Source organism: Delphinus delphis, chromosome X (genome assembly GCF_949987515.2).
Source record: "Delphinus delphis chromosome X, mDelDel1.2, whole genome shotgun sequence".
NCBI lineage: Eukaryota > Metazoa > Chordata > Mammalia > Artiodactyla > Delphinidae > Delphinus > Delphinus delphis.
Window position 1 is genome coordinate 1225030 of NC_082704.1, and position 15277 is coordinate 1240306.

A 15277-nucleotide genomic window follows, 5' to 3' on the forward strand; every position below is an offset into this window, starting at 1 on the left:
GTGGGCATGTAAATTGGTGCAGCCACTATGGAGAACAGTATGGAGGTTCCTTAAAAAACTAAACATCGAACTACCATATGATCCAGCAATCCCACTCCTGGGCATATGTCCAGGCAAAACTATGATTCAATAAGATACACGCACCCCTATGTTCAGAGCAGCGCTGTTCACAGTAGCCAAGACATGGAAGCAACCTAAACGCCCATTGACAGATAAACAGATAAAGAAGATGTGGGAATAGATACGATGGAATATTACTCAGCCATAAAAAACTGAAACAATGCCATTTGCAGCAACCTGGATGGACCTACAGATTAGCATACTAAGTGAAGTAACACAGAGAAAGACAAATATCATATGATATCACTTATACGTGGAGTCTTTAAAAAAATGATATAAATGAACTTATTTAGAAAACAGAAATGGACTCACAGCCATAAAAAACAAACTTACGGTTACCAAAGAGGATAGCAGAGGGAGAGGGGGAGAGATAAATTAGGGGTTTGGGATTAACAGATACACACTACTATATATAAAATAGATAAACAACAAGGACCTACTCTATAGCACAGGGAACTATATTCAATATCTTGTAATAAAGTATAGTGGAAAAGAATGTGAAAAAGAATATATATATAAAACAATATGTGTGTGTGTGTGTGTAATGGAATCACTTTGCTATACACCTGAAACTAACACAACACTGTAAACGAACTATACTTCAATTTTATAAATGGTTAAAAAAATTTTAATGAAATAAATAAAATCATTTATGCTTTACATAAAGGTGCATTATTAGAAAGTTAAAATTTCTCATAGGGGGCTTCCCTGGTGACACAGTGGTTGAGAGTCCGCCTGCCAATGCAGGGGACACGGGTTCGGGTCCTGGTATGGGAAGATCCCACGTGCCGCGGAGCAACTAAGCCCGTGTGCCACAACTGCTGAGCCTGCGCTCTAGAGCCCGCGAGCCACACGTACTGAGCCCACGCACCTAGAGCCCATGCTCTGCAACAAGAGAAGCCACCGCAATAAGCCCGTGCACTGCAACGAAGAGTGGTCCCTGCTTGCGCAAAGTGCAGCAACAAAGACCAAAGGCAGCCAAAAATAAATAAATAAATAAATAAATAAATAAATAAAATTTTTCCTCATAATGTCTCTGCACTAACCCCTATGAGCAGTTTTATGTGTATTCGTCCAGATTTTTTCCTAGGATATGCTAACCTGCATTTACAATGTTTTTTTACATAAATAAGATCACATCAAGTACCAATTTGGCTGTTTATAATTCTTATTCCATGAATGCCATGTTCTTGTCATTTGTACAATTCCCTATTGGATTGTTTGTCTTTTATGTACTGATTTCTAAGAGTTTTTTGGGTTTTTTTTCACATTTTAAAGATATTTTCTTTAGCTTGCTATTTGTGTCACTGATTTTTTCCTAACTCGTTTGTCTTTTCATCTTATTTATGGCGTTTTGTTCATAACAGAGTTTAACATTTTTGTATAATTAGACATTGATTTTATTTTATTTTTTTGCCTTCTGCACTTTGTATCCTGCCTTTTTTTAAATTTTTTTTCTTTTTTTTTTAAGATGCTGGGTGTAGGAGTTTATTAATTAATTAATTTTATTTTTTTGCCGTGTTGGGTCTTCGTTTCTGTGCGAGGGCTTTCTCTAGTTGTGGCAAGCGGGGGCCACTCTTCATCGCAGTGCGCGGGCCTCTCACTATCACGGCCTCCCTTGCTGCGGAGCACAAGCTCCAGACGCACAGGCTCAGTAGTTGTGGCTCACGGGCCTAGTTGCTCCGCGGCATGTGGGATCTTCCCGGACCAGGGCTCGAACCTGTGTCCCCTGCATCGGCAGGTGGACTCTCAACCGCTGCGCCACCAGGGAAGCCCTCCTGCATTTTTTACTATCTGGTTTATAAAGAATCATCCCAATTGATTCCCAATTTGATGCTTTCACGGTGTTTTCTGCCATAAATACGTTTCACATTTCTTTGTGTTCGGACATTGATTCATATTTACTCATGCATGGCTTCTGGGTTTTGTATCATGCATAAATGTCTTCATCAATGTTTTCTCCTTTCATTTTTATGGTTTCATATTTTCTATTTAATTGTATGCTTTCATTTATTCCCATTTCAAGTTTAATTCTTTTGGAAATTAATGTTTCTGTGAAAAGTAAAATCTAGACCAGCTTTCTTCTGACTTGTGTAATCCAAGTAATTTCACCATTGCTCTTTATGTACTCTTTCAATTTCGGTTTCACTCTGACTGCTGACTTAATTTTACATTTTCTCTCCAGTCACATCTCTGGCTTGGTCCCTTAGACACAGCTGCTGGCATCCTGGCTGATAAACCCTACCTTCCGTGAGAATATGGAACTTGTTTTTTATTTTGGACGTCAATTTTGCAGACACATATCTTGGCCTTTCTCCACCTATCCTTCACCCTACTACATGGTAGAGTAATGTTCCCTCATTCCCTAACCAGGTAATATGCTATAATTACAGAGACCTGCATAAATATGGCATGTGGGAATGCATAGTTCTTGCAAAATTATGAACTCCACCTGAAAACTCTCTCATCACTAAACCTCGGACTCTGTATATTTACACATGTGTGTATGCAACCCTTTTAAACAAAATATTCACAACACCATTATTTATAGTAGTAAAAACCAGAAAAACTCAAATGTTCAAGTATCCCCAACTCAACAGTCCTCTAATCCATTGATGCTTTAATCTCCTCTCTCTCATCCCCTTCTTGTCCTCACGTTATTCCCTGCATTCTTGGGAAGGCAACTTAAGCTGAACCAATCAAATGTCTGTCTGTCTTTCTCTGTCTCTTTCTTCTCCCTCCCCAATCCCAACTTTCTGTACTGAATCCTTCAGGTCACTTCCTCAGAGAGGCCAGCCCAGATCACTCAACCCGAATTAGCTAGAAGAACAAATTGCAAGAATAAACAAAGGTGGGGGTTAAACTTTGGTGACGATGACATTTCAACTCGGTCGAGAAATACGGATTATAAACGTTATAAATAAATAACGTTCCAGGGCTTCCCTGGTGGCGCAGTGGTTGAGAGTCCGCCCGCCGATGCAGGGGACAAGGGTTCGTGCCCCGGTCCGGGAAGATCCCACATGCCGCGGAGCGGCTGGGCCCGCGAGCCATGGCCGCTGAGCCTGGGCGACCGGAGCCTGTGCTCCGCAACGGAGGAGGCCACAGCAGTGAGAGGCCCGCGTACTGCAAAAACTAAAAATTAATAAATAAATAAATAAATAAATAACGTTCCAACACCTGACTAACCTTTGGGGGCAAAACAAAATTAGGTCAATGTCATTTTTTGCACCCAAATAAATTCCTAGTGGATTAAAATTTTAAAGTACTAGAAGACGTTATGAGTGACAAATTTTACAGTTTTACAGTAGTGGGTAAGGCTTTCTATTGGACATAAACTACAGAAATCATAATGAAAAGATCGGTGACTTAAATACATTTTAAAAGTTTTTAAAAACCTTCTATATAGAAAAGAAGTATGACCAAAGTTAAAATGAAGCAATGAGGAAGGAAAGCGTTTTCAAATTACAGCAAAGATTTGATATCTTTAACATATAAAGAGCACTCTCAAATCAATAAGTGAAATATGACTATTACAATTAAAAAACAGAAAAAAAGGATATGAAAAGACAGTTCTCAGAAGAGGAGTTACCAGTGGCCAGGTGTCATATGAATATTGTTAAACCAGTTTAGAAATCAAAAGAAAGTGAAACAATATTGAGATATGATTTTGGTTACTATATGGGCAAAGATTTAAAGGATTGAAAATGTCTTGCTTGGTGTGCATTATGGGCTGAATTGTATCCCCCCTTAATTCGTATGTTGAAATCCTATTGTCTAATGTGACAGTATTTGGCGATAGGGACTTTAAAGAGGTAATTAAGGTTATATTTATCAGGTCATAAGTGTGGGTACCTAATCCAATAGGTCTGGTGTCCTTATAAGAAGAGGAACAAGACACCAAAGAGCTCTCTCTTTCTCTCCCTACACACACACACACACACACACACAAGGACATGTGAGGACACAGCGAGAAGGTGTCTGTCTGTAACTCAAGGAGGAGGCCTCACCAGAAACCAACCTGCTGGCACCTTGATCTTGGACTTCAAGTCTCCAGAACTATGAGAAAATAAATTTCTGCTGTTTAAGACACCTAGTCTATGGTATTTTATTATTATTTTATTATGGCGGGCTAAGCTGCCAAATAGAGGGTAGGAAGTAAGAAAATGGACACTTTCATACACAGTTGGTTGGAGTTAAATTGATGCAAACGTTTTGGAGGGCAACTTGGTAATACATATCAAACACTTTAAAAAGAGATTACTCTTTGACCCAACAAGCCTCCTTCTAAAATCCTATTGTACATAATGTGTTACACAAAAACAAATGTACCAGGGTATTAATTTCAGCATGGTTCATAATACTGAAAAATTATAAGTAGCCTAAAGGCCTATGTACAAGACATTGGTTAAAATAACTATGGTATACACATTCTGTGGAATATTATACAGCTATTGAAAACAATGTGGAAGGCACAGGCTTCTCCAAATCCACTATATGGCCCACTTCTGGGCCAATTTTCGGTGCCCTGTCTGGAAAGGGAAGGTCCTTCTCCTTGTCCCTTTCCTCCAGCTGCCCCTTGCAGTGCCTCCCCTCCTTTGACTCATTTGTCTCCTTTTCTACCACAATATGAGTTGATCAGCAAGGAGCTAATCCCTTAACAAGAAAAGAGGCCTATTTCTCCCTTGAAGTAATAAAGGAGGGCCAAGTCCTCAGACCACAGTAGTTAAATAAATAAAATTATGATTCCCTCAATTCATTAATAGTCAGGACTTTGCTATTGCAAGTGAAAAAAAGTAGAACAGAAACAATCAAAAATATTCCCATTACCTTAAGCGAAAGGGAGAATTTCTGGGTCTGTATAACCGAAAGGTACAGAGGTAGTTCCTGTCTTCAGGCATGGCTGGATCCAGGACTCGGTTCTCTGAGATGTGTCTTCTTCTTGCTCTAGCTTCCCCTCTGTCCATTACCAGTCTGCCCTCCTGCAGCCCCAAAAGTGTCACTGGTTGGATGGGATCACCACGGCCGGAGGAAAGCAGTGCTCCGATTGGCCAGGCCTGAGCCACATGCCCACCCCTGGAATCAGAGGTGACGTCAACTCTATCAGAACCATAATGGCCGAGAGAAAAGGAAAGGGGAGATTTTCTAGCGTGACATGACGATACCGGTACCAAGAGAAGGGACACGGATGCTGGGTGACAAAACCCATAGATGTCCTCTACAGTGGTGCAGACTTTTCATCAAATTCAAAATCAATGTCCAATGTTTTAAAGGAACAAGACTAGGAAAGATTATTCCTTAATCTAACAGAACAGTATTTGTACTTTCCCAAAATAAAAATACTTAGGTCAGAAGGAATACATACGTGATGAAAATATTTAAACAGTACGTACGTGTGAAATTTACCAGGTGGGAGTTTCTTTCGCTAATGCTAATGTCTGGAGATGAGCATTCCTGATAGTGGAGGTGGCTCACTCTAGGTAGTTACTATGCATATCCCCACACATTCACATGGTGGCAGCACAGTGTGAGAACAGAACATACCATACAGAGAACATAGCATATACCACGCAGAGATTCTCAACTTGTTTTAATCTTTCTTAGTACCCAGCTATCTACCTTGCTCTTTCTCTAACTGCCACACGGTTTTCCACTAGGATGGGCTTACTGTAATTTACTGAATCCTTACTCAGTTGAAGCTTTTTTACTCAATGCTATAATTAACATTCTGGTTAATTCTGCCTTGTTTGCATATGCAAGAGTTTCTCTCTGAAAGATTCCCAAAGGTAGGCCAAAGGGTAAGAACAGCTTAAACTTCAATGTAAAATGCCAAATAAATGTCCCGATAGCTTTACTAACACTCCAACTGATAAAGTATAAAAGTCTCTGTTTCTAACAAATATTGGAGGTTGTTAATTAGTTAAATTATTCCTACACTAAAACCTGCCCTGTTCTCACCAAAAGGAAGACTTGAAAGGCTCAAATTGTTTCCAAGTAACTTAACGGAGTCCCAGAAAAAAAGCTCAAGAATATGTTTGGGAACACCAATATCCAGCATCCAAGGTAAAATTTCACAATGTCTGGCGTCCAATATAAAATCACCACGCACGAAAAGCAGCAGGAAAATCCAGTCCCATTAGGAGAGAAATCAATCACAAAGAGGCATCCCAAGTGGAACGGAAAAAGTAAAACTACCTTATCTGCAGACCACCTGATCATGTATGTAGAAAATATGATGTAATTCACAGAAGAGCTACTAAAACTATAAGGGAATTTAGCGAGGTTGCAGGAAACACTATACATTAGAGGGGGCTAACTCCTCCCCCAAAGACTTAACTAATTGTCCCAAAACTTTTCTTCACTCGTCTGAAACAAGGTCAGTAGACCACAAAGTTCCAGTTCCAGTGTTTCTGGGTTGTTTGATCTTCTGCAAACTAAGCTTTTTATTTTGGCAGGAATCAGACCTACTGGTACAAGGTGGTGGGCAAACTAGAATTCTGGTGGGAGGGCACACTTTCTGAGCAGCAACCATGTACTGTACACCAACAGCCTTAAAAAATCAATAGAAAAGTGAATTTTTACCTCAGCAATTCTACCCTTTGGAATCTACCTTGAGGACATAACCAGTCAGGCAAATACTTACACAGAAGAATTCCACTGACTCGTTTCTTATAATAGGGAAAACTGGAAACGTATTAAATGTTAACGCTTATAGTACCTCTTTTATGCAACCAAGTACGTGTTTTTGAAGAAATTTCAGGGGAGAAAAGCTCATATGTTAAGTGAAAATAATTCAGGAAAAAACTTAACCATGAACTTGCAAAAATTACATTATCTTCTTGCTATATATAAATGAAAGTATAAAACTAAGAAAATATTCCAAAATACTGATAGTAGTTAACGCTGAATGACACGACATAATGCATTTTACTTTTCTTCCATCTCCTACACCGTCTTCAATTACCTTGTACTACTAGAATACCTGAAGCCCAGAACCTTCCCTTGAAACCAAGGACAAAGCAAGAAACCGTGGAGGCGCAGTACCTGAAAATATACTCAGACACGGAGTAGTAGTTCAGTTTTATTTTCTGCCGTAACAAACGTTTCAGCACCTCCTCCTCCAGCAACAGGGAAACAACAGGGCCAAGCGGGCGCAAGACCAATGCAAGCAAACAATTAGGGCCCCAGAATAAAGTGGCAACTAGTGTAGGAATCAACGCACCGGGGAGGGACGCCCTGCCTAGGAAGAGGCGCTAGGTTAGTCCTACGCCCCCTTTCCTGGCCCGGGCTTAGTGAAAACATGGAGCACAAAGTGCTGCATGGTCCGCAGCAACAGAGAAGGCTGGTTGAGACCGGAGGTGATGGAAATCTGGAGTCAGCCCGGGTCCTCAGCACTCACTGGGCTAAAAGGGAGAGCAAGAGAAAACCCAGTGAAATGTGGTAACTGTGCGCCTCATGCTCTGCCCGCTCAGCGCGCGGCAGGCTCGGCGCGCAGGTCTACGGCCTCAGACCCCGCCTCTGGGGGTCTCCAATTCACGCTTACAGCCAGCCCGGCCACCTGCCACCGCCCCCCACCGGGGCCCCTCGGAGAACTGACACGGCTAGGGTGCTGCCGCACACTGCGAGCTCCTTCCACACCGCCCCTCGGTGGCGCTGGCCATGTGGCGCCGGGGGCTGGCAGGCCCTCTCTGCCTCCACGGGCCATCGGAGGGGCACCGGGAAGGAGCCGGTGGCGGCACGGCCAAGGAACCGCCTCCCGACCTGGCCTGTGCCGCAGGCCTGCGTGCTCTCAGGCCGCTCTCACTTGTCTCGGCCCCCTCCAGGTCTGCTCCGCCCCCTTCTGGTCCCTCAGGCCGTCTCCCCCCGCGCCCCCCACCTCTCCCCGCCCCCGCTGACCCCTCCCCCACGAGGCCAGCGCCTCCAACGGTCTTGCTCCCCCTTCCCCCACCCCTCCACATCCCCGGGCTGACCCCCTTCTCCCCCTTCCACTGGCTCCCGAAGGCGCATCCCTCGGCCTCTCCTCAAACAGAATATAACTGGAGCAGTTGGCTTCCGGATCCTCTGCCCACGGGCCCGACAAACCCACCCAGCCCCGAGGCGGTGTGTGCACCAGTCCCCGGCGCGCCGTGTCCACCTGGTCCGTAGGCGGCGTCTCCACCTGGTCCCGGCGCGGCGTGTCCACCTGGTCCCTGCGCGGCGTCTCCACCTGGTCCCGGCGCGGCGTCTCCACCTGGTCCCGGCGCGGCGTGTCCACCTGGTCCCTGCGCGGCGTCTCCACCTGGTCCCGGCGCGGCGTCTCCACCTGGTCCCGGCGCGGCGTGTCCACCTGGTCCCTGCGCGGCGTCTCCACCTGGTCCCGGCGCGGCGTGTCCACCTGGTCCCTGCGCGGCGTCTCCACCCGGTCCCGGCGCGGCGCGTCCACCTGGGTGCGGTGCGGGTTGGCCACCGGGCCGTGGGACGGCGTGGCCACGGAGATGCCATATTCGGCGTCTGCCCGCCCCGGGGAAACCATCTCCTCTCGGCCCAGGAGCAGGCGGCAGCTGCAAGAACTGTGGACCTCCAACGTCTTGTGCGACACCTCTGGCTCCATCTGGCTCGCCCTGGCCTTCACCACCTCTCGCCACGCCACCGCCATCGCCTCGGGCTGCGGCCTCCATGCTGCCACAGGCTTCGCTTCTGCCCTCCACGCCCAGCACGAGCTTCTGAAGGAACGAGGCCCCCACAGGAAGCTCCGCCCCTCGGCGGCTGATGTCACTGGGGCTCCCAGGGCGCCTGCGCAAACAGGCCCCGCCGCCATTCCCCGGATGTCACGCTTGCGAGGCCTCTGGGCACGTGACTGCTTCCCAGCAAACCGGCAAACCCCAGGCGAGCCCCGTGCACCTCAAAGTCTGTGCTGGGGCCAGCTGAGCCACCCTCACGTGTGACCAGCCTGCTGAACGCAGGTCCCTGTCATCGAGTTCTGGAAGGGTGTTGGGCACCTCTGGGCCAGGCCCCGCCAGCCCTCTGGTCTCCCACACGTAGCTCGAGCCTGCATGTGTGTGCGTGGGCACGAGTGCGTGTGTCGGGGCCCGGCCCTGGGGGGATGATGCCAGGGATGCGTAGGGGGCAGTGCCTGCCCGCCTGGGGAGGGAAGCGGGGGGCTGCTGCTGGGTCCGCTGGGGACGGCGTGGGGCCGGGCCGACAGGAGCTCCAAGGCTCCGGGGACACAGACTGCAGCGACTCCAGGCTGCAGGCTTGGCCCGGGCCGGCCAGGTGCATGGGGGAGACCGGCTGGACGCAAGGGCTGCGGCAGCGGGGGCGGCGGGCGGAGGGCCCCACCCCAGGGACACCCCCAGTCTCCTGGCCGTTTGGTGGCACAGACCTCATGGGCTTTCCCTCCCCCAGGAACAAAGTCTTGCGGCTCTCCGGGGGCCTGGAGGTTTCGGGGCCCTCAGCTGAGAGATGACCCTGTGTCTGCTGGCCTGCTGGGTGACGGTCTACTTCTGTGTCTGGAAGGGGTTCAAGACAACAGGAAAGGTACAGCTGGGGTGACGGCATGGCTGGGGGCAGCACTGCCTGGGGTGGTGTAGCTGTCTGCCAGCAAACACTGCTGCCACGGGAGGAGACTGCACAAGGGCCAGAGCCCGAGAAGGGGCAGGGACTTCAGTCCCGGCCACGTGATCCCTACCCCCTGGCTGGAGAGTCCTCCCAACCCTGCGCCTCCAGGCCCGGCATCCTTCTCTGCCGAGTGGAGGTGGAGTGGCCCCGGCAGCGGCTGCCCCTTCCCTGGGGTGGGGGGCATCCCTGGCTCGCCTTCCCTCCCTTCCAGTTCCTCTTGGTTCTGGCTCTGAGTCAGCTTTTGACCTTCTCGGTCTGTCTCTCTCACCTGCCTGTCTGCCCTCGGGGACCCAGCGGGGAGCGTGGACACATCCCTCGCTCAGGGACTCCCTGTCAGGTTGTGGGGACAACTGTGTGAACAGACACACAATAAGACAGCGTGCCGGCGGGAGGGAGGGAGACACAAGAGGGAAGAGATATGGGAACATATGTATATGTATAACTGATTCACTTTGTTATACAGCAGAAACTAACACACCATTGTAAAGCAATTATACTCCAGTAAGATGTAAAAAAAAAAAAAAAATACGCAAGGGGAAAGGGGAAGGGGAAGGGACGAAGCCAGAGAGGATACAGGCTGGATCACGTAGGACTTTTCAGGCCACCGTAAGGCTTTGTTTTCAACTTTGACAGGGAGCCCCTTGGAGGGTTTGGAACCGAGTAGAACAGAAACAATCAAAAATATCCACATTGGCTTAAGCCAAAGGCAGAATTTCTGGGTCTGTATAACCGAAAGGTACAGAGGTAGTTCCTGTCTTCAGGCATGGCTGGATCCAGGACTCGGTTCTCTGAGATGTGTCTTCTTCTTGCTCTAGCTTCCCCTCTGTCCATTGCCAGCCTGCCTCCCCTGCAGCCCCAAAAGTGTCACTGGTTGGATGGGATCACCGCGGCCGGAGGAAAGCCGTGCTCCGATTGGCCAGGCCTGAGCCACATGCCCACCCCTGGAATCAGAGGTGACGTCAACTCTATCAGAACCATAATGGCCGAGAGAAAAGGAAAGGGGAGATTTTCTAGGGGGAGATTTTCTAGGGTGACATGAGGATACCAGTACCAAGAGAAGGGACACGGATGCTGGGTGACAAAACCCATAGATGTCCTCTACAGTGGTGCAGACTTTTCATCAAAATGAAAATCCATTTCTAATGGTTCTTTTAAAAAACCAAGACTAGGAAAGATGCTTCTCATAATAGAGCATGTGCCCTGCTACTGGCCCTCCTATCAGCTCCCATCCCCTGACTCTGGGCTTCCACATCCACTTCAGGGGGATGTCCTCTGCCTAATCCTCCCACACAGACCTTTGCTGAATTAACGTTTGTTAAGTAAGTGGTTTTAAAGGGAAAAGAATGGAGCAGACTATTGTTTTCCACAGGAAAATCATTTCAAAACTAATAATTCCTTATGAAAATATTTAAACAACATGGAAATCTAAATAGTGAAAGGTTTCCTCCCTAAAGCCCAGTGATGACATTGAAAGCAGGGTGGCTCATTCCAGGTGGTGACTCTGCCTTTCCCCACATGGTCATATGGTCGGAATGTATTCAAAAACAGGAATATGCCATACCCAGAATTCTGCAATTTGCTTTCATCTCTTTCCATATTAGTTCCCAGCTATCTACTGTGCTCTGACTGCCGTATGGTACTCCACCAGGACGGACTTGCTGTGATTTACTGAACGTTTCCCCTGTTGATGTACATTCTACCGATTTTTCACAATGACAAACAATGCTGTAAATAACACTGTGGTCAATGCTGCCTTGTTCACATACACAAGAGTTTTTCTGTGATAGTTTCCCAAAGGTGGGTCAAAGGATATGCATATCTTAATATTTAAGAGGAAATGCCAATCAAGTGTCCAGATAGATTTTACCACCACTCTGAGAGTGTATGAGTCTTTGTTTCTAACTATAGCCTTCTCAAACACAGAAGATTTCAGTTAATTAAATTAATCCAAAGAAGACGTGGCACATATATACAATGGAATATTACGCAGCCATGAAAAGAAACGAAACTCAGTTATTTGTAGTGAGGTGGATGGATCTAGAGTCTGTCATACAGAGTGAAGTAAGTCAGAAAGAGAAAAACAAATACGGTATGCTAACACGTATATATGGAATCTAAGAAACAAAAAATGGTCATGAAGAACCTAGGGGTAACACGGGAATAAAGACACAGACCTACTAGAGAATGGACTTGAGGATATGGGGAGGGGGAAGGATAGCTGTGACAAAGTGAGAGAGTGGCATGGACATATATACACTACCAAACGTAAAACAGATACCAAGTGGGAAGCAGCCGCATAGCACAGGGAGATCAGCTCAGTGCTCTGTGACCACCTAGAGGGGTGGGATAGGGAGCGTGGGAGGGAGGGAGACGCAAGAGGGAAGAGATATGGGAACATATGTATGACTGATTCACTTTGTTATAGAGCAGAAACTAACACACCATTGTAAAGCAATTATACTTCAAAAAAGATGTTAAAAAGTATTAATCCTACAGTGAGACCTGCTCTGGTCCGAAAAAGCAAATCTTATAAAACTAAGCCTCAGGGGCTTCCCTGATGGCGCAGTGGTTGAGAGTCCGCCTGCCGATGCAGGGGACACGGGTTCGGGCCCCGGTCCGGGAGGATCCCACATGCTGCAGAGCAGCTGGCGCTGTGAGCCATGGCCGCTGAGCCTGCGCGTCCGGAGCCTGTGCTCCGCAACGGGAGAGGCCACAACAGTGAGAGGCCCGCGTAACGCAAAAAAACAAACAAAAAAACTAAGACTCGAGGTTCAAACTGTTTACAAGTCACTTAATAGGATCCCAGAAGAAAGCTTAAGAATAAGTTCAGGAATAGAAACACATCCAGCACCCAAGGGAAATCTTATAATGCCTAGCATCCAATCTAAACTTACCGGGCATGCAAAGAGGCAGGAACATCCAAACCGTTATGACAGAAATCAGTTAAAATGCATCGATTGGAAAGGAAGAAGTAAATGTGCCTTTATTTACAGACAAAATGACTGTATATGTAGAAAGGCCCATGGGATTTATAAAAAGACCTATTACTATCAACTAGTGAGTTTAGCAAGGTTGCAGAATACAAGCTGTTTTAGAGGGAGCTTATCACCTCACCCCAAACACTTAACCAACTGCCCCAGCACTTTTCTTTGCAGACCTGAAACAAGGTCGGTAAGGCACAAACTCTTACTTAGTATTCTGGCGTTATACGTTAATATAAAAATGTAACTATAGAACTAAGAAAATATTCCAAAATTAACACTGAATGGCAGGACACAATTTTCTTTTTGTTCCACTTCTGACACTGTCTTCAACTAGGTGTGCTACCGGAATAGCTGAATCCCAGACCTCCCCTCCAACCTGAGCACAAATGCAAGAATATTAGGAGGTGCAGAAGCTAAAACTAAACTCAAGACACAGAACAGCAGCTCAGCTGTATTTCCTGCAGTTAACATTTAATCACCAAACAGAATACGTGGACCCTGAGCGCCCAAGGGCCAGTACAGGCAAAAGACGAGGCCGCAACAAGTGGTGACCACTGAAGAAAGCAAGGGAAGGACGCCAAGGACACGACACATAAGTTAGGGTTAGCGCCCTGGGGCCTGCTGACGCTAAACGTAAAAGCGGGTAAAATTGTATCGCAAGATGTGAACCACCCAGGAAAGCTGGTCGACACAGAAGATGATGGAACTTCGGAGTTGGCCAAAGTCTTCAGCAGTGAATCGGCTAAAAGGGAGGGAAAAATAAAATTCAAGTTTGGGGAGGCACACGTCCCTCCCTGTCCCCCCACACCGACAATCCCAGAGCAGCACACTTCTTCTTTAGGCTTAACCCTCCCTTACAGCTCCACCTGGCCTGAGCCTGGCTCTGGCCACCTGCCACCAGCCCCTCCCTAGACCCCTGTAGAACCCACATGACCAGGACGGGGCCCTCCACATTGAGCTCCCTCTGAATGGGCTCTGGGATTAGAAAGTATACACTCAGCAACTGGTGGGCGACCTCCGCGTCCATGGGCGATGGAAATGCACAGTAAGGGTGCTGGAGGAGATATGGTTAAGGCACCACCCACACTACTGATTTCGCCTGTGTCTCACGTCCACTGGGGACGACGTGGGGCCGGGCCGCCAGGGGCTCCAAGGCTCCGGGGACACAGATTTCAGCGACTTCAGGCTGCAGGCTTGGCCCGAGCTGGCCTGGTGCATGGGGGAGACCAACTGGACACAAGGGCTGCGGTGGCGGGGGATGGGGTGGGGAAGGGGCGGGGGATGGGGTGGGGAAGGGGCGGGGGCCCCACCCCAGGACCACCCCCAGTCTCCTGGCCGTTTGGTGTCACAGACCTCATGGGCTTTCCTTCCTCCAGGAACAAAGCCTTGCGGCTCTCCGGGGGACTGGAGGTTCCGGGGGCCCTCAGCTGGGAGGTGACCCTGTGTCTGCTGGCCTGCTGGGTGCTGGTCTAATTCTGTGTCTTGAAGGGGGTCAAGTCAACAGGAAAGGTACAGTCGGGGTGACGGCATGGCTGGGGGCAGCACTGCCTGGGGGGTTGTGGGTGTCTGCCAGCGACCACTGCTGCCACGGGAGGAGACGGCACGAGGGCCAGAGCCCGAGGAGGGGCAGGGACTTCAGTCCGGGCCACTTGATCCCCACCCCCTGGCTGGAGAGTCCTCCCCACCCTGCGCCCCCAGGCCTGGCAGCCTTCTCTCCCGAGTGGATGTGGAGAGGCCCAGGCAGCGGCTGCCCCTTCCCTGGGGTGGGGGGCATCCCTGGCTCGCCTTCCCTCCCTTCCAGTTCCTCTCGGTTCTGGTTCTGAGTCAGTTTTTGACCGTCTCGGTAGACCTGGTCTACGCCTGTCTCTCTCACCTGCCTGTCTGCCCTCGGGGACCCGGCGGGGAGCCTGGACACATGGCTCCCTCAGGGGCTTCCTGTCAGGTGGGGAGACATATGTAAGAACAGTTGTGCCGCAGAACAGGGCTCACCGGATGAAGGTTGAAGTAGATGGCGAGGGGCCAAGCCACAGCACTCAGCAGGGTCCACCCTCTGGCTACTGGACTCCGTAGTAATAGCTGGCACTTCCTATGTTCCATACACTGTTTCTATTGCTTTGCGTGTATTAGTCCATCATGTAGGTTTTCAGACAATATTGCCAACATCAGTCTCCTGTCTCCCATTTTGCAACTCTCCTCCAAACAGATAAAACACACCCACTCTCTCCCCAACACTAGCGATTCAAAGACTTACCCTTCTCCGGGGGGGTGTCCTTTCCATGTCTAATTTGAGCAGATACATGCACCCCAATGTTCATAGCAGCACTATTTACAATAGCCAAGACATGGAAGCAACCCAAACGTCCATCAACAGTTAATGGATAAAGAAGATGTGGTATATATATATATACAATGGAATATTACTCAGCCCTAAAAAGGATGAAACAATGCCATTTGCAGCAACATGGATGGACCCAGATATTGTCATACTAAGTGAAGTAAGTGAGACACAGAAAGTCAAATATCATATGATATCACTTATATGTGGAATGTTAAAAAAAATGGTACAAATGAACTCATAT